This window comes from Eschrichtius robustus, chromosome 15 (assembly GCF_028021215.1).
Source record: "Eschrichtius robustus isolate mEscRob2 chromosome 15, mEscRob2.pri, whole genome shotgun sequence".
Taxonomy (NCBI): Eukaryota; Metazoa; Chordata; class Mammalia; order Artiodactyla; family Eschrichtiidae; genus Eschrichtius; species Eschrichtius robustus.
Genome location: NC_090838.1, coordinates 85065565 through 85086546, shown reverse-complemented (window position 1 = coordinate 85086546; position 20982 = coordinate 85065565). Strand labels below are relative to the sequence as shown.

Below are 20982 nucleotides of genomic sequence, written 5' to 3'. Positions count from 1 at the left end.
GCTCTCCCCACATGGCTTCCAATGACACTGACAGTGCCTTTGCTACCACCATGGGATGGTTAAGTCGACTCTCACTAGGCCTCCTCCGGCAGCATACTGTCTAAAAGAAGAAGGGGTACATTGCTACTTCCAGGTGGAGGTGGAAGTCCAGGCTCCCCATGTGGTCTCCATTGTCACCATGGGAGGTGAACCTCATTACAGCCTATGAGGGTGGAAGAAAAAGCAGCCCACTCAGCCTTGAGAGACATGGGTAGTGGGGACACAGTTTTTCTGTGGTGTTTGGCTGGAGTAGATCTGTTATTGTCTAAAAGTTTTCTGTCTTTCCTGGCCCTTTGGGAGAAAGAGCAGGCTTTTTGTGAGATTTTTGTCTGCATCTGTTGACCTTCCTGGGTTGCCAGTTTCTTTAGCTCTGAATGTGGGATGTATGAGGTCAAAAGAAAACCCAGGGAATTCACCACTGTGTTGTTCCTGAGGTCCCAAAATCCCTAGACAGTTGGTCTTCTCTTCACCTTTCAGAGTCTTCCTATCTTTGTTTTATATTCAATGTTCAGGGTTTTTAGTTGTGCTTAGTGGGAGAGTAGGGAAAAGTACATTCATTCTCCAGAAGTGAGCTTTGACTATGATTTCTTTTTATAAATTTATTTATTTATTTTTCGGCTGTGTTGGGTCTTCGTTCCTGCGAGTGGGCTTTCTCTAGTTGCGGTGAGTGGGGGCTACTCTTTGTTGCAGTGCACAGGCTTCTTATTGTGGTGGCTTCTCTTGATGTGGAGCACAGGCTGCAGGTGCACGGGCTTCGGTAGTTGTGGCACACGGGCTCAGTAGTTGTGGCTTGCTGGCTGTAGAGCGCATGCTCAGTAGTTATGGCACACGGGCATAGTTGCTCCGTGGCTTTTTGGATCTTCCTGGACCAGGGCTCGAACCAATGTCCCCTGCATTGGCAAGCAGATTTTTAATCACTGAGCCACCAGGGAAGTCCCTGACTATGATTTTTGAGAAGAGAAAATGATATCTTGGTAGGATGCTTTCTGGAGAGTTTTGTGAGTTCATCTGACCCCAGATCAGTAGTCTCCCTGGACCTTCCAGTTGTTGTTCCGTCTAAAAGTCTGCCTGCAACTATTTCATCCAGTGGCAATACTTGACTTTATTTGGAGGATCCTTTACAGTCCTTGCTGGCCTGAGAACCTGATTTACTGATTCCTCATTCCCATAGGCCCAAGCAGGGAATTTTGGGACCTTTCTATGGCAAAATGTGGGAAACAAAGTATGTTGAGTTTTCCATAATGAAAAATAATTTTTCATTTAAAAATTAAATCATTATGATCATCCTACTTTTTAGGTGCTGAAAGTTATCATTTAAATTAAAAAATAATGGTAAGTAGTGCTTTTGTTTTGTTATCCTTACTTGACTAAAAAAAAAAAAAATGTTGGGACTCCAGGAGGGCTCACAGGAAGGAGTACTTTCCAGAACGTCTGCTGCCAGTGTCCTTGTCCCCATGATGAGCCAGCACTGCCCCCCGCCTGTGCAGGAGACCCTCCAACACTAGCAGCCGTGTGGCTGACAGGGTCTTGGTGCTCCGGCTGGGTGTCAGGCCTGAGCCTCTGAGGTGGAAGAGCTGCCTTCAGGACATTGGACCACCAGAGACCTCCCGGCCCCATGTAACATCAATTGGCAAGATCTCCATCTCAGTGCTAAGACCCAGCTCCACCCAACGGCCAGCAAGCTCCAATGCTGGATGCCCCATGCCAAACAACTAGCAAGACAGGAACACAAACCAACCTATTAGCAGGAAGGCTGCCTAAAATCATAGTAACTTCACAGGCTCCCCAAAACACACCACCGGACGCAGCCCTGCCCACCAGAAAGACAAGATCCAGCCCCACCCACCAGAACATAGGCACCAGTCCCCTCCACCAGGAAGCCTACACAAGCCACTGAACCAACCTCACCCACTGGGGACAGACACCAAAAACAACAGGAACTACAAACCTGCAGCCTGCGAAAAGGAGACCCCAAACACAGTAAGTTAAGCAAAATGAGAAGACAGAGAAATATGCAGGAGATGAAAGAGCAAGGTAAAAACCCACCAGGCCAAACAAATGAAGAGGAAATAGGCAGTCTACCTGAAAGAGAATTCAGAGTAGTGATAATGAAGATGATCCAAACTCTTGGAAACAGAATGGAGAAATTACAAGAAACGTTTAACAAGGACCTAGAAGAACTGAAGAGCAAACAAACCGATGAACAACACAATAAATAAAATTAAAAATTCTCTAGAAGGAATCAATAGAAGAATAACTGAGGCAGAAGAACAGATAAGTGACCTGGAAGATAAGATAGTGGAAATAACTACTGCAAAGCAGAATAAAGAAAAAAGAATGAAAAGAATTGAGGACAGTCTCAGAGACCTCTGGGACAACATTAAATGCACCAACATTCGAATTATTGGGGTCCCAGAAGAAGAAGAGTTAAAAAAAAGGGTCTGAGAAAATATTTGAAGAGATTATAGTTGTAAACTTCCCTAACATGGGAAAGGAAATAGTCAATCAAGTCCAGGAAGTACAGAGAGTCCCATACAGGATAAATCCAAGGAGAAACACACCAAGACACATATTAATCAAACTATCCAAAATTAAATACAAAGAAAAAATATTAAAAGCAGCAAGGGAAAAGCAACAAATAACATACAAGGGAATCCCCATATGGTTAACAGCTGATCTTTCAGCAGAAACTCTGCAAGCCAGAAGGGAGTGGCAGGACATATTTAAAGTGGTGAAGGGGAAAAACCTACAACCAAAATTACTCTACCCGGCAAGGATCTCATTGAGTTTTGACGGAAAAATTAAAAGCTTTACAGACAAGCAAAAGCTAAGACAATTCAGCACCACCAAACCAGCTTTACAACAAATGCTAAAGGAATTTCTCTAGGCAGGAAACATAAGAGAAGGAAAAGACCTACAATAACAAACCCAAAACAATTAAGAAAATGGTAATAGGAACATACATATCGATAATTACCTTAAATGTAAATGGATTAAATGCTCCAACCAAAAGACATAGACTGGCTGAATGGATACAAAAACAAGACCCGTATAAATGCTGTCTACAAGAGACCCGCTTCAGACCTAGGGACACATACAGACTGAAAGTGAAAGGATGGAAAATAGATATCCCATGCAAATGGAAATCAAAAGAAAGCTGGAGTAGCAATTCTCATATCAGACAAAATAGACTTTAAAATAAAGACTATTATAAGAGACAAAGAAGGACAGTACAGAATGACCAAGGGATCAACCCAAGAGGAAGATATAACAATTGTAAATATTTATGCATCCAACATAGGAGCACCTCAATACATAAGGCAAATGCTAACAGCCATAAAAGGGGAAATCGACAGTAACACAATCATAGTAGGGGACTTTAACACTGCACTTTCACCAATGGACAGATCTTCCAAAATGAAAATAAACAAGGAAACACAAACTTTAAATGACACATTAAACAAGATGGACTTCACTGCTATTTAGAGGACATTCCATCCAAAAACAGCAGAATACACTTTCTTCTCAAATACTCATGGAACATTCTCGAGCATAGATCGTATCTTGGGTCACACATCAAGCCTTGGTAAATTTAAGAAAATTGAAATCATATCAAGTATCTTTTCCGACCACAACGCTATGAGACTAGATATCCGTTACAGGAAAAAATCTGTAAAAAATACAAAAACATGGGCGCTAAACGGTATGCTACTAAATAACCAAGAGATCACTGAAGAAATCAGAGGAAATCAAAAAATACCTAGAAACAAATGACGATGAAAACACGACGACCCAAAAGCTATGGGCTGCAGCAAAAGCAGTTCTCAGAGGGAAGTTTATAGCAATACAATCCTACCCCAAGAAACCAGAAAAATCTCAAATAAACAACCTAACCTTACACCTAAAGTAATTAGAGAAAGAAGAACCAAAAAACCCCAAAGTTAGCAGAAGGAAAGAAATCATAAAGATCAGATCAGAAATAAATGAAAAAGAAATGAAGGAAACGGTAGCAAAGATCAATAAAACTAAAAGCTGGTTCTTTGAGAAGATAAACAAAATTGATAAACCACTAGCCAGACTCATCAAGAAAAAAAGGGAGAAGACTCAAATCAACAGAAGTAGAAATGAAAAAGGAGAGGTGACAACTGACACTGCAGAAATATGAAGTATCATGGGAGATTACTACAAGCAACTATATGCCAATAAAATGGACAACCTGGAAGAAATGGACAAATTCTTAGAAAAGCACAACCTTCCGAGACTGTACCAGGAAGAAATAGAAAATATGAACAGACCAATCACAAGCACTGAAATTGAAACTGTGATTAAAAGTCTTCCAAAAAACAAAAACCCAGGACCAGATGGCTTCACAGGCGAATTCTATCAAACATTTAGAGAAGAGCTAATACCTATCCTTCGCAAACTCTTCCAAAATACAGCAAAGGGAGAAGCATTCCCAAACTCACTCTGTGAGGCCACCATCACCCTGATACCAAAACCAGACAAAGATGTCACAAAAAAAGAAAACTACAGACCAATATCACTGATGAACATAGATACAAAAATCCTCAACAAAATACTAGCAAACAGCACATTAAAAGGATCATACACCATGATCAAGTGGGGTTTATCCCAGGAATGCAAGGATTCTTCAATATATGCAAATCAATCAATGTGATACACCATATTAACAAACCGAAGGATAAAAACCATATGATCATCTCAATAGATGCAGAAAAAGCTTTTGACATATTTCAACACCTATTTATGATAAAACCTCTCCAGAAAGTAGGCATAGAGGGAACTTGCCTCAGCATGATAAAGGCCATATATGACAAACCCACAGCCGACACCGTTCTCAATAGTGAAAAACTGAAGCCATTTCCTCTAAAATCAGGAACAGAACAAGGATGCCCACTCTCACCACTGTTATTCAACAAAGTTTTGGAAGTTTTAGCCACAACAATCAGAGAAGAAAAAGAAATAAAAGGAATCCAAATCAGAAAAAAGAAGTAAAGCTGTCACTGTTTGCAGATGACATGATACTATACATAGAGAATCCTAAAGATGCCACCAGAAAACTACTAGAGCTAATCAATGAATTTGGTAAAGTTGCAGGATACAAAATTAATGCACAGAAATCTCTTGCATTCCTATACGTGAACGATGAAAAATCTGAAAGAGAATTTAAGGAAACACTCCCATTTACCACTGTAACAAAAAGAATAAAATACCTAGGAATAAACCTACCTAAGGAGATAAAAGACTTGTATGCAGAAAACTATAAGACACTGATGAAAGAAATTAAAGATGATACAAACAGATGGAGAGATATACCATGTTCTTGGATTGGAAGAATCAATATTATGAAAATGACTATACTACCCAAAGCAATCTACAGATTCAATGCAATCCCTATCAAACTACCAATGGCATTTTTCACAGAACTAAAACAAAAAATTTCACAATTTGTATGGAAACACAAAAGACCCCGAATAGCCAAAGCAATCTTGAGAAAGGAAAATGGAGCTGGAGCAACTAGGCTCCCTGACTTCAGACTATACTACAAAGCTACAGTAATCAAGACAGTATGGTACTGGCACAAAAACAGAAATATAGATCAATGGAACAGGATAGAAAGCCCAGAGATAAACCTGCACACATCTGGTCATCTTATCTTTGATAAAGGAGGCAAGAATATGCAATGGAGAAAAGACAGCCTCTTCAATAAGTGGTGCTGGGAAAACTGGACAGCTACATGTAAAAGAATGAAATTTGAACACTCCCTAACACCATACACAAAAATAAACTCAAAATGGATTAAAGACCTAAACGTAAGGCCAGACACTATAAAACTCTTAGCGGGAAACATAGGAAGAACACTGTTAGACATAAATCACAGCAAGATCCTTTTTGACCCACCTCCTAGAGGAATGGAAATAAAAACAAAAATAAACAAATGGGACCTAATGAAACTTAAAAGCTTTTGCACAGCATAGGAAACCATAAACAAGACAAAAAGACGATCTGACAAAGGCTCAATCTCCAAAATATACAAGTAGCTCATGCAGCTCAATATCAAAAAACAAACAACCCAATCCAAAAATGGGCAGAAGATCTAAATAGATATTTCTCCAAAGAAGATATACAGATTGCCATCAAACACATGAAAGGATGTGCAACATCACTAATCATTAGAGAAACGCAAATCCAAACTAGAATGTGGTATCACCTCACACCAGTCAGAATGGCCATCTTCAAAAAATCTCCAAACAGTAAATGCTGGAGAGGGTGTGGAGAAAAGGGAACCCTATTGCACTGTTAGTGGGAATGTAAATTGATACAGCCACTATGGAGAACAGTATGGAAGTTCCTTAGAAAACTAAAAATAGAACTACCATATAACCTAGCAATCCCACTACTGGGCATATACCATGAGAAAATCATAATTCAAAAAGAGACATGTACCACAGTGTTCACTGCAGCACTATTTACAATAGCCAGGACATGGAAGCAACCTAAGTGTCCATCGACAGATGAATGGATAAAGAAGATGTGGCACATATATACTATGGAATATTACTCAACCATAAAAAGAAACGAAATTGAGTTATTTGTAGTGAGGTGGATGGACCTAGAGTCTGTCATACAGAGTGAAGTAAGTCAGAAAGAGAAACACAAATACTGTATGCTAACACATATATATGGAATCTAAAGAAAAAAAAAAGGTTCTGAAGAACCTAGGGGCAGGACAGGAATAAAGACACAGACGTAGAGAATGGACTTAAGGACATGGGGAGGGGGAAGGGTAAGGTGGGATGAAGTGAGAGAGTAGCATTGACATACATACACTACCAAATGTAAAATAGATAGCTAGTGGGAAGCAGCTGCATCACATGGGGAGATCAGCTCAGTGCTTTGTGACCACCTAGAGGGGTGGGATAGGGAGGGTGGGAGAGAGATGCAAGAGGGAGGGGATATGGGGATACATGTATACATATAGCTTATTCACTTTGTTATACAGCAGAAACTAACACAACATTGTAAAGCAAATATACTCCAATAAAGATGTTAAAAAAATGTTGGCAATCACATGTTGGTTCTCACCAAATTGCTTTTCTTTCTTTCTTTTTCTCTTAATTAAAAAAAAGTGAGATCTATTTTATATACATTGAAATGCACAAATTGTAATGGTACCGTTCCGTGAGTTTTGACAGATGAAATGGTAGATTGCATAGTGCACATGCCATCCATCATCTAAGAAATTTCTCTCAGCCCTTTTTCTATTAATACCTTCCCTTCACTCCCAAGGTTCTGTCTTTGTCACCACTGCTCAGTTTGTTTGCTCCGGAGTTTCATAGGAATGGAAGTAGATAGACTGGATCTTCTGCTCAGCATGATGTTTATGAGATGTTGAGTAGTTCATTCCTTCCTTTTTTTTTCTGAGTAATATTTCATTGTATATATCTCTGCCAAACTCTCCCAACTCCCTCGCCCTCTCAAATGCTGATTTCTCTAGGACTCTGCTATGAGTCCAGTTCCTGCAGGCTGACTTCAGAAATTGGCCTTGTTACCTCCAGCTGACCTCAACTGCATCATTCCACAGTTATTAAGGTACAATGTCCTGTCTGTACGCACCTGCGGGAAGAAAAAATTACTGAAGATTTAAGATCTTTTAATTTTTTTTCTGCATTAAATGAGTTTGTGTTGAAAAAAATTGTTTATTCTATTGTTGATGGACATTTAGGATGTCATGGATTTGGTGTTATTACGAATAAGATTGTCAGGATCATTTTTGTTCATTTTTTTTGCACATATGTTTTCATTTCTTTTGGTAAATACTTAAAAGCGGTATTAATGGATGTTATAGTAGGCATTTATTTAACTGTCTAAAAAAACTGCTGTAAACAGTTCTCCAAAAGTCGTTATACCTTTTACAACTTTACTAGCAGTGTATAAGAGTTCCGTTGTTCCACACCATCACTGACATTTTGGTGTTGTCAACCTTTTTAATTTAGGTATTCCAGTGGGTACGTAGTAATATCTCATTGTGTGTTAATTTTCATTTTCCTGATACTTAATGGTTTGGGGCACCCTTTTGAGTGCTTCCTTGTTTTTCATGTGTCTTTTGTCAAGTTTCTGTTTAAACCTTTTGCCCATTTTAAACTGTGTGCTGTTGTTATTGTTTTTAAAAACACCAAGTTGTAAGGGTTTGTCATACATTCTAAATACAGGTTCTTGGATTTTTCCCAGTCTGTAGCCTATTTATTCATTTTCTTAAGAGTATCTTTTGAGAAGATGAAGTTTTAAAATTTGATGAAATAAAATTTTTAACTTAAAATGTTAGCTTATAAATTTCCTGGGAAATAAAAGGGGCAAATATGATTTTGATTGTTATTGCATTAAATCTATATATCAGTTTGGGGAGAATTGATATTTCAACAATTCATGAACATGGTATATCTCTCCATTTTATTTAATTCCCTCCAACAATGTTTTGTATTTTTCAGTAATAGAATCCTTGAACATATTTCATTAAATTAATTTCAAAAAATTTTAAATGTGTTTTAAAGATCTTGCCAATGGTATATTTAAATTTTTCATTTTCTACACGTATATTACATATATGTTCCATATTTAGTACACACACAATGAATTTTTGTACATTGACTTGTACAATAAGCTCACTAAAATCACTCAATAGTTCAAGTAGTTTGTTTGTAGATTCCCTGAGATTTTCTAAGTACTCAATAATATCATCTGAGAATAAAAACATTTTACTTCTTTCTTACCAATCTGTATTTTTTAATGCATTTTTCTTGCTTTGTTGCATTGGCTGAGACCTGCAGGTCAGTGTTGAAAGGAAATATTGAAATGAGGCATCCTTGCTTTTTTCCTCAGTCTTACGGGGAAAGACTTCTATATTTTGATATTAACTGTAAATTTTTCATAGCTGTCCTTTATCAGATTGCAGAAGCTCCCTTTTACTCCTATTTTGAGTTTCTATCTTGAATATTTTGTAATTTATCAAAAGCTTTTTCTGAATCAATTGTTTTCTGCATAGCGATCATATGATTTTTCTCCTTGATTCCATTAATGTAATCAGTTACATGATTTTTTAGTTTTAAACCAATCTTGCATTTTGGGGATGAATCCCACTTGGCCATGATGCTGGTCCATTTTATATATAGATGATTTTACATGCAAACATTTTGTTAAGGATTACTGTATCTATGTTCATAAGGAATATTGGTCTTTTAGTTCCTTGTTATGACCTTGTTAGCTTTTGGCATCAGGGTATGCTGGTTTCATAAGAGGAAAAATATGTTCCTTAACCCTCTATTTTTTTAAAGAGATTTTGTATAAAATTGTCAATGAGAGTTTTTTCTGGTGTAATACCCTCTGAGAATAAAGAAAATTTGGGGGCAATTTTTTTGTAGTGAGAGTCTATGGCAATAAGTCTCCCAGTTTTTACTCATCTTAAAATTTTTAATTTCATCTTCATTTTTAAAGGACAGTTTCACTGGATGTTGAATTTTAGATTAATTTGTTATCCTATTGTCTTCTTTCTTTCCTTGTGTCTGATGAGAATTCAGCTATCATTCTTATCATTTTTCCCATGCATGAGATTAAGTTTTCTCTGACTAAGCTTACAATTTTTCCTTACCTTTTGTTTTAAGCAATTTTACTATGGTGTACCTAGGTATGGGGTTTTTTTGTTTGTTTTAAAATTTATCTATTTGGTGTTCATTTTACTTCTTGAATATATAGAGGATGTTTTATATCAAATTTGGAAACATTTCAACCATTATGTCTTCTAGAATTTTCTCATTCTCTCTGACATCTGGGATTCCAATTGCATGTATGTTAGGTTGCTAATATAATCCCACAGGGCACTGATGTTCCCTTCATTTTTTTTTCTTTTTTCTCTCTGCCCCACTTAGAATAATACTGATCTGTTTTCAAGTGTACTAATCTTTTTCTGCAATGTTCATTCTGCTATTAAACCCATCCGTGAATGGGTTTGTTTCATTTTACAATATTTTCAATATTTAAATAAAACATTTATTTTATTTCATTCTTAAATAGTCCTTTTTTCAGTTCTAAAATTTTCCTTTCATTCTTTTTTAGAGGTCACATTTATCTCATGAAGTATCCCATTTTAATCTATTATATCCATTTTTTTCTTATAAATTCTTGAATACATTTATAGTAATTATTTTTAAAACTTTGCTAATTCAAATAACTGGTCATCTGTAAGTTTGCTTTTACTAATTGTGCTTTCTCAAGATTTGGGGTTATATTTTCCTGCTTCTTTGCAGATCTTATATCTTTTTATTATACTCCAGACACAATGTATAACAGATTTTATTTTCTTTTGTCTGGTGGTTAGGGTGTGGGGCTGATCATTAGGGTTCCAGAGTCAAGTTGAGCAGGGGCTGCTTTAATTAACCCAACCCCCATCCCCACTCCCATACTGACTTTTCGGTTCTGTCAGCAGTTGAGTTGGCAGGATGTTGGAACACAGTCTCAGAAATCTTTGATTCAACTTTGGGTTCAACTTCTGGTTGTTACCATGGGAGCTAAGTTCTCTTGAATCTTTTTACATCTTAACTAGAAGGCTTCCCAAATTGCTTTTGAAATCATTTGGTTGATGAAATTCAAAATTCCAGGACCCATGGACACAGAATTTCTCCATAATAACTTGGGACTCTTACTGCATATTTAGTTCTGGCAGTTTGTGTAGCTTCTGCTTCTTGAAAAAAAGTTTGACTGAAAATTATTCCTTCTTGGGTATGTTCACATTTCTTTGGGTCTGTACTTATACGGCTGAACTATCAGCTGATTAAAATGCCATAATCTCATGTATGAAAACGTGTGAAGCTAGTAGTGAAGTTTTACTTTAACCACCTAATTTAATATTCTTTCTCGGTTCATGTAAATGTCTTTGTAGAAAATGCTACCAAGGGCGGCATTGTGGTTACTTTAATTCCATTGCCAATACTTTTATATGGTTTCCTGTATTCTAAAGGGAAGGCTATATGCACTTGTCTTCTTTTTAAACTTTTCCTCTTATGAATCAGTAGCAGTATGAATAAATGTCAGAAGTTCTTATTAAGTGGTTAAAATTGATACCTCTGTCTCAGCGTTCTTGATTTAAGTAATGATGATTAAGCAGACTTTAAATTAGAAAATGCCAGAGTTATAAAGAAATTGGTTTTTTTTACTAAGTAAAGAACACACAATAATAATAATATTTATAAATACTCTGTGCCAAACTCACTTGGTTCTGACATTTTAGAGATAACGAAGTCACAACATCAGGATTCAAAGTCCCACTACTTTACTAAAATGGGCTTTGCCAGTAATACTTAGAAAAGAACAGAATTATGTACTCTTTGGTCAAGAAACATTGCAATAGGAAAAACACTTGGAAGGTAGATTTGTCTCTCCTCAAAATAAACGCTCTAGTTAGGCTAAATGAAGGCATTTTTGTTGTTGTTTTTGTTTGGTAAGGAATGCAATTTCTCCATTCTAACATCTCAGACTATGCTAAACATTTTTATCAGATGAAGAAGTAATCAGCATAAAATATAATTAATATTGATTCAGAGAAAATATTAAGCCGGAGTCCTGATTATTTAACAGAACCACAGAATTTCACTTCATGCTAATGAAACTTGGCCATAGCAACCATGAGAATGTATGAGTTCTTGGGACCAAGAAGCTAAGGGCTGGCCCTGCCTTGAGGAGCTGACCAGTGGTCAGTAGAGACAGGAGCAGAGCTCCCCTTTCCCATGGTTGTTGGGTAAATTGACAGGGCTAGAAGCACAGCACACAGTGTGCGATTCTGCCCCACGTAAAGGTTTCAGGTATGTTTTTCTTTATGTTGACCACTAGCCTGGCATTTGGGGCTAAGGTGGCAGATTAGCTGTTACAGACCTACCATTCTGACCCTTTAGAGAATGTTTGTCTACAGAGGAAGGCAATTCTGCAAGAGAGGTGAATGGATGGGAGAGAAGTTGGAAGTCTTCACAACAAGTGGTACCAGCTACAGGGTAATTACTTGATTGAGGCGATTTTCACTCATCACTATTTGACAGTCAGCCTGTTGTTCTTTGAGGGGATTTGACTTGTGTTTGGTGACTTAAGGTGTGGACCAGAAGAGCAAGAAGGCCTGTGTAGGAGGAGAATCCACAGAGCAGGTGGCCCTCTGTCCACAGGTAGAGAACCTGTTGTTTCTTGAAGACCCTTGTATCTGAGCCTCATTGGCTTGTTTTCTGGAGAGTTGAAGCCTTGTCCTTCTTGGGAGAGCATCAGACTGGCCCTTTCACGTCATGGCGGCTGGCTCTGAAGCCAGTGTCCTCAGCACCTTCCTTCAGAGGCAACATCCGAGAGCCCTCCTGCGCCATCCATTACTGTCCTAAGTCCTCTTGGGGAACCTGAGGCAGTGCGGCTGGTCAGATCCATGCTTTCCACGTTGGACACATGTGGAGCATTGATTCTGACTCAGGGAGAATAGCACAGGTCACATGTTTGCTACAGTGGTGGAGGCATTTCCTCAGGGCAACACCCTGTACCCTCCAGAGACCGGGACCAGTGAGGCACTGGGGGAAAGATGGAGGCAGAATGGAAGCTGTGGAAGCAGAAAACTCTGGATGAAAAACCTAGTAGTCCCAGTTATGAGGTATGTGACTTGGAGCAAAATCCTAAACTCTTTAAGCCTTGGTTTCCTCATCTGTAAAATGGGCTGGTGGCTGACAGACTTGTTATGAGGACTGAAGGAGGCAGTTAATATAAAGACCTCGTCTGTAACCTGGCACACAGTAGACATCCAGTAAATGGCCATCTCAGGGAGCAGAGCACAGAACACCTGGGTCACATAGCTGATAGGCCGCTGCACGATGTTGTTATAAAGATGCTGGAGATGCAGGGATGCTGCCAAATCAAGGCAGCCGAGTGGCTCCCTCTGTACCTTTACGTGTTCAGCCACCTGGGAAGGGGTGTGGAAAGCGTAGACACTACGCGGGAGAGGTGACTCCTTGGCAAAGGCTGGGGGGTACCAATCTACGACATGTCCACTGGGGACTAGGATTGAACAACACAAGCATGGGATAGCAGCGGAGGCTAAAGGCAGGCAAAGGTAGCCAGAGGCACCTGGCAGAATCTCAGTTATATGTCACAGCAGCAGTGAAGGCCATAAGTGATAGGCACAAGCAATATGGAAACCTCACTTCACCAATCACTTCAACTTATTCCCTCATCACATCTTTTAGATTAAAAAATATTTGTCGATTAATTGTTTTAAGCTTCCCCTTCTTTGAAAGTTTCTGGCTCATTTTCTAGTTAATCCAAAGTAAGTAAGTTGAAGAAGAAGGGGCAGAAAATTACGTGAATAGCCCCCCCAATATCTAACAATGCCTTAGAAAGTAAAGACTGGCTGCATAGAGATTCCTTTTGAAAAGTATGTGTAACTGCTATCTTATAACAAGTGTATCTGTGGTTTGGTTTGGTAAGGTTACAAGTTTCCATTTCTGTGCTTCAACCAGCTATAGTCATTGGTACCAAGAAGGACACTCTTGCAAATCACCTTTAGGACACACACATGATGTCATTTCACACATGAGGAAACAGTTCAGGGAAGGCTAGTTGCCCACTGTCACAGGACGAGGGAGTGGTAGAGCCTCATTCCATACCTTGGCTGCCTGGTGTGCTTTCGTGAGAGAATTCTCTACAAACCCATCACCCCTGATTTCCCAGGCATCTGGGGGTCAGATGCCCATGTCAACCTTTTCCTCTATCATCCACGCGCATGAAATGCTAATCATGTAAAATCTAGCTCTGCTATTGGAGGTACCTGATCTGAGTAGCATCTATGTGGTAACGAGATATATAAGGACAGGTATTATTCTTTTATTTTTAACCAGCCCAGACCTCCTGAAAATTATGCTCCAAAATATCACTCTTTAAAAATCAATGTTTTTCCAAAAAAATAAAAAATAAAATTTTAAAATAAAATCAATGTTTCCAGTGGGTTTACTACCCTTCTGTAAGGCAGGTTGTCCTTTCCTCGAGGTCAGCGTAGGCATGGGAGGCCATTCTGTAGGTGATGGGTAGGACTTCCCCTGGTCCTGGCTGCACTCTTCCAGGCAGCCAAAGCCAGAAGGGGGTCTCAGAGTGCAGGGGGCAGCCACTCGGCCATCGTTCTCCCTTGGCAAGTTGAGCAAAAGCCTGAACAGTGCCATGTCACCTGCCAAGAGCAGCTGTGTTCTTCTCCTGTGCCCTGACATTCTGTTACTGACCCAAGAGTGAGTTTTGGAAGAGATTTTAATAACACCCAGAAAGATATATCCTTTTGCTGCCTGATACAGTCAAAGCACTGTCAGAGGAGCCAGTTACAACCAGAGATTTAAATAAGAACTGGAGTCTCAAAACATAATACCCCAAATGTCCAAGTTTCAGTTGAAGAACAGTCATCAGACCAAGAACAAGGAAGATCTCAAACTGAATGAAAAAGGACAATCAATATATGCCAACACTGAGATGACAGAGATGTTGGAATTATTTGACGATTTTAAAGCAGCCGTCATAAAAATTCTTCAACCAGCAATGATGAATACACTTGAAACAAATAAAAAATAGAAAGTCTCAGCAAAGAAATTGAAACTGTAAAGAAGAGTGAATGGAAATTTTTGAACTGAAAAATAATTATATATATATATATATATATAATAGTCATACATAGATATACAGATAAGAACTAAGCATTCAGGGAAAATAAAAGAGACAGAAAAGCAAATGGAGGGCTTTTCCGGTAAGCGGCCTGAGGTGACCTCTAAAAATGGTTCGCTATTCACTTGACCCAGAAAACCCCACAAAATCATGCAAGTCAAGAGGTTCAAATCTTCATGTTCACTTTGAGAACACTCGTGAAACTGCCCAGGCCATTGAGGGTACGCATATCTGAAAAGCCACCAAGTATCTGAAGGATGTCACTTTAAAGAAGCAATGTGTGCCATTCCGTCGTTACAATGGTGGAGTTGGTAAGTGTGCCCAGGCCAAACAGTAGGGCTGGACGCAGGGTTGGTGGCCCAAAAACAGTGCTGAATTTTTACTGCACATGCTCAAAAATGCAGAGTAATGCTGAACTTAAGGGCTTAGATGTAGATTTTCTGGTCACATCCAGGAGAACAAAGCCCCCAAGATGCGGCGTAGGACTTACAGAGCTCATGGTCGGATCAACCCATACATGAGCTGTCCCTGGTGCATTGAGATGATCTTTCCTGAAAAAGAACAGATTGTTCCTAAACCAGAAGAGCAGGTTGCCCAGCATAAAAAGATATCCCAGAAGAAACTGAAGAAACAAAAACTTATGGCCCAGGAATAAATGCCGCAAAAAATAAATGCAAATAAAAGTAAAAAAAGAAAGCAAATGGAGGGAATCAGTATCTAGCTAGTACCTACTATGTGACAAGGCCAGTAATGCTAAATGCTTTATTATTATTATTATATAATATAAATATATTATTACATATTTATTACTTAATCCTTACAAAACCCTAAGAGAGAGAGAATATTCTCTTTCTACAGATGCAGAAACTGAGGCTTGGCAAAATGAAATGACCTGTCCAGGTTCTTTCGACTAACATAGCAACTATTTTAGGATGGCTTTACAAAGGCAGTAAATCTCTAACCAAGTACAGAAGAGACCTGGTTCAGTTGCAGTGTGTCAAGTGAGGGAGAATGGAAATGTGGTCCAGACCCCGATAGTGAAGAGTGTCGTGTGGAAGGCAAGATGAGCTTCCTTGGCCCCAAGTACAAAGTGCAGATTGTGCTTGGATGGTGGATGAGGAAACTGGTTATGGGAACTCAAAGCATCGAGTGCTGCTAAAGGACTCAAGTTGACAATCGGTCATTTTACCTTAACCTGAGAAGCAGGTGGACGTGATTCCAGGCTTTTGGGAAGAAGAATGATCAGATCAAAAAATACTCGAAGAAGGTAACCTTGCACAGCAAGAATCTAGAGAACATAATGAAGGTCTGAATAAAGGGGCTACGGAAAAGAGCGGAGAGGATTCTCGAACCAGATTCCAGGATAAAAATAAATAGAGCGGAGAAACTCTGGATGACTTTTCCACGGCTGATGAAGACAGACCACAAAGATGAATCGACCTTTCTCTTGATGAGAAATGTTTGAGGTGTGCCTGAGGGATGTGCGCTGATACCCCTGATACCCATTTCATTTAACATTTTCAACAACCATTTGGAGAAGGTGGTTCACTGAAATGAAGCAGTACGTTCTGATATTGTTTCACACACATGCGCCTGCACCCATCGTTATGAAAGGTTTCAGACGTCTCAAAGGGGTCGAATCATAAGATAAGTTGTCTCTGTACCGATTCCCCAGCTTGTCACTTTCACGCTGCCATCCTCTCCCAAGTGGAGCCCACCAACTCAGTTGTTGAAAAGCATACGTGTTGATGTAGACCTTCTTCTTTAAGGAGAATGCTCCTTACAGCTGTTTTAACTGAGAAAATGTAGGCATCATAGAATAAAGAGAAATCCAACCAGATAGAAGTGGCAAGTCATGCATCCATGTACCCATGCCTGATTTCACACCCTGTCAACTCAGCCCCCCGAGTTTATGTGTAAATGGATAGATTCACATTGAAACTTAGCTGGTTATGAGTTTCTTGGAAGCTTTTAGAGGCCTTGATAATGGTATTTAGGGGATAAAGAGTTGATAACTTTCTGCTTTGCTGCCTCTTGCAGCTTACACTGTGGCCTTCACATTAGTACCTCATTTCATCCTCCCACCCACTCTGGGCATCAGACCTGTCACCCGCACTCTAGAGTAGACAGACTCCAGGCCTTGGAGATGAACGCCTGCTGGTCATCCTTGTTTAAGACATCTCTGGGAGTCAGGAAACACTGCAGTCCTGGTGAAGTGAAGTGATAAAGAGGCACCCGTCCGTCACACAGGGTGCCTCTGGCTGGGCCTGACCAGACCCCATCTGTTTCCCTCTACTAATGGCACAGGAGAACTTAAGCATTTACAAGACTTGGGATCCCTGGTTGCAAATATTTTCTGTCTTTTTTCCCCATCCTTGACACTTTGCTTGTACTGAGGATTTATGTTGGAGGCTAAAGCGCCTCATAGAGATGCTGAAGGAGTGGAGGATGGTTATAAGGCAAGTCCTGGTGATTTGCCTTCTAAACTGCACTAGGGAAGGGGGCTAGGTGGTGGCCTGCAGTGAGACCTCCAGCCTGCTATTCAGATTCTCTCCCAGATACCCACTAACTGGACACTCATCTGGCTTTATAAGCTATTCTTTCAGGACTGACATTCTCTCTTTTCCACTAAGCCTATTGGTCAGCTACACCTGTCAACTGCTTTAATTGTACAATTATAGCACTGTCCTCAGATAACTAAGGTAGGAAGGTAGAAGTGCAGCTGAAGATAACCCCAGTGGATGGCAATTTGAATTACAATTTTTTTTGTTTCAGTTTCCTATTGCTGTGTAACATACAACCCTAAAACTTAGTGTCATGAAATAACAGTTGTTTATTTCTTGCAATTCTGTGAGTAGGCAACCTGGGTTCTAGTATAGTTCTTCAGCTAGTCTTAGGTAGGGTCACTGCAGTCATCTGAGTTTAACAGGCCTGAGGGCCTCACTCACGTATCTAGCCGTGGGTCTGGCTCTTGGCCAGGGCACCTCGGTCCATCTCCATGTAGCCTCTCATCCTCCAACAGACTGGGCTTCTGCACAGCAAGGGGTCTCAGGGTCCCAGGGGAGCAAGAGCAGAGTTGCAAGGCTTCTTGAGGCCTAAGCTCTGCAACTCACACAGTGTCACTTTCTGCACATTCTATTGGTCAGGTCACAAGGCAGCCCAGATTCAAGGGATGGAGAAAAAGACTCTATCACAGTGCCCAAGCAAGAAGGGGGCTAATCAAGGGACATTTCAACTTGGGGTAAGGGACTTTACACAAACAGAGAACAGCATAAGGTCATCTGGTGCTGGGAACAGAGATGTGGGGATATGGGAAGAGGCAGGAAAACCTTCTGCACAGAGTCTTAGGAATAGTTGGGGTGTTGTAAGCACACCGGGTACCTCGCACCTTGGGCATCTGTTGTATAATTAACACCAACACCATGGAAAAATAGAGTTTGTTTAGAGGGCTGTAAAGCTTAGTCACTGCCCATACTAGGCCATCCTGCGCTCCCAACTGGAAGAAGGAAAATGCAGGGAGAGTCAAAAAGAGGAAGAAAAAACTAATCTACTGCAGCCAGGTGGGGATGGAAAGCAAAACCGATGGTATAAATCCCTCCCCCCAAATCCACATATTCACATATCCACATACTGTCCCTCCCTCTTGGGCTGTTTCCTGTTTCTTTAAAGTAGACATTCTCAAATCCTGCTCACTGGATACTTCCAATGGATCTTATGTTCTTATTTTTAGACCAATACTTCCCTTGCTTTGGGGCTGTCCTTTTAAAAATTTTCTGCAAGAATTTATAACTTGTTCATATTCTCTTATTTTTAGAGGGCACTTCTCCATTGATGTTTTTCCAAAAGCTGGTGAGTATTCTTTGTAAAGAGATGGGTGGGCTTGGGGTGCTTTATCCAGCACAGTTGGCTCACATACTGGCAGGATGGGGTGAGGGAAGGTGGCTACAGTATGTACCATGTTTATGCTTACAGTATGGAAGTATATGTTTGGTAATAAAACTAAACTTGTATAGTACTTGGCTAAGTCCTAAAGGGCTCTCTGGTAATAAGAAAATGCTGGAATTGAGTACTAATCAATGCTACAGTAGCTACCTAAGTTTACTTTGTATGAAGATCGTATTTGTAAAAAATCTCTAGAACTGCTCAATAGCTCCACGAGGTAGGAGGCCTGTCTCTGCAGTGTGCGCCTCTAACTCCAGCGCGCAGCAAACCCCTAACACAGCGTGGACTACAGTACATACTTTGTAAGTAGAAGAATCATCATTATTATTATCGTCCCCACAGGCAGAGGTGGGAGGCTACCTAGGGTCAGAGTCAAACGCGTTATAATAGGAATGATGCCTAATCCTTCCATCTGGACACTAATCATTCTGGGTTCGTGTTGCACTCTGTGACACACAGAGAAAGCAAGGAGGAGGGCTCTTTCACACAGCCCCAGAAATTCAGGTTTAGAACGAATCTTAGCAATCAACAGTCTTCTCGGTCAATCCAGTATTCCTCTTTAGAGTGTCTTTGGAGGGTTTGGTGTCTGAACACTTACATGCAAGGAAACACTCTTTTTCACCAGCCATTGGATTCCTTTTTCATAAAAAAATCTACTTTATTCTCACTCTTAAAGGTGTAAAAATATCGAATAGAAACCTGCCTCCTGCAATTTCTACCTCTGGACCCTTATTCTGTGTTCGGCATCAGGCAGACCAAACCCATTTTCTCTTCTACACAGTGCTCATTCGAATAATTGAATTTCCCCTGTTGCGGAATAGATGACAAAACTGGTTGAGTTTCACAATGCTAACCCAAAGGAAAAATTGTCTTGAATAATGATATTACAATACGTGGAAAGTTTAGGGATTTGTACACCATCTCATGGTTTTGAACTGTGTGGGTAGAGACATTGAGAGTTGACAGATTAGTCAGGGATTTGTCAGGAGTATTAATTACAGACTTTGAAATCTTGGTCAGTGAAAGTTCATCATAGTGCATCTTGCAAATATGATCAAAGTCTTTTCAGTACTGATTTGATGATGCTTAACCACAGTGTGTAAAGAATGAAGGTTTTCATTAGAAATTACTGATGTAATAGAGCACGCTGTAAGGGAAGAGGGATTGTTGGACTATTAAAATTCATGCTCTTCCCCCACCCTACCCCACCCCTCTTTTGGGGGCCCTACTCTCATTGTCTCTGAACACCTGAAATGGCGTTTTGAACTGCTGCAAAGACGTGTAGTCTTAACAGCATTAGTGCAGCTCAGCGATGACCCCCACCATGAGGGCAAAGGTGGGGCTGGTGTTAAGCGATGTATTTAAAACCATAAAAATAAACCATAAAAACCTGGGGGCTAACTGTAATTTGGCGAGCGAAAGAAATTTACGGCTGGCTGAAAACTTGAAAAATGGAGGAGTAAAGTGCATAGCTGGTAAGTGGAAAGGAAAGCAGTTCTTCTATCTTGCCCTGGTCGAGGTTTAGGAAAACAATCTATTATTTTTGAGAGCTTTTTTTTTTTTTTTCTTTCTCCTGGCACCTAAACCATGGAAAATGAAATAAAAACACACTCGATGCAGCTCCTTCAAAATCACTGGCCTGCATTTCCCTCTCCCTTCTGCAAGGAAGACTCATCCGTGCCTTCCAAAGGTTGTCAGAACATGGAGGGTGTCAGTGGGCTTCTTTTGTGCTAACTTCCCACAGGTAGATTTCCCGCAGCAGCCAGGTGGAAGGCACACAAAGGTGCCAGTGCCCGGTCTTGGTCCCCCAGTCCCGTTGTGCTGGTGTTTCAGGAACCATGGCCTGCTGCCAGCCAGGGGTGGGAGGTGCTCGTCCCGACAGAACTGGGGCAGGTCTCCTCTGCTTCACCTGTTCTAACGCTCTTCCTGTTCAGTTGCCTCTGTACGCCAGAGGGTGGCACCCCAGGCACTCCAGAGGTGGAATGGAGGAAAAGGGAAAGAACTGGAGGAGAGGTGGGGGGAAGGGGATCGGAGGGCAGCGAAGGGGTGGAGAGAGAAGGGCTGCAAAGGGGAAAGTTGATAAAGTCTCTGATTTTGGTCTCCGGCTGCCAGCTAACTTGGAGCCCACCCCTACCCCTTCACGGAATAAGCGGGCTTCTGCCAGACTAAGTGTCAGAGTTAGGAATTTCTAAGAGGAAAAAGGCCTGTGACGGTGACCAACAGCCTCTACCCTCCTGGGTCCCGGGAAATCGGAGGGGAAACTAGTGT

General features: G+C 40.4%; 1 protein-coding gene across 1 annotated transcript in view; it reads left to right on the top strand.

Moving 5' to 3' along the window:
* Positions 1-20982, top strand: part of ACOXL (acyl-CoA oxidase like) — a 369695-nt gene that overhangs the window by 348402 nt on the left and 311 nt on the right.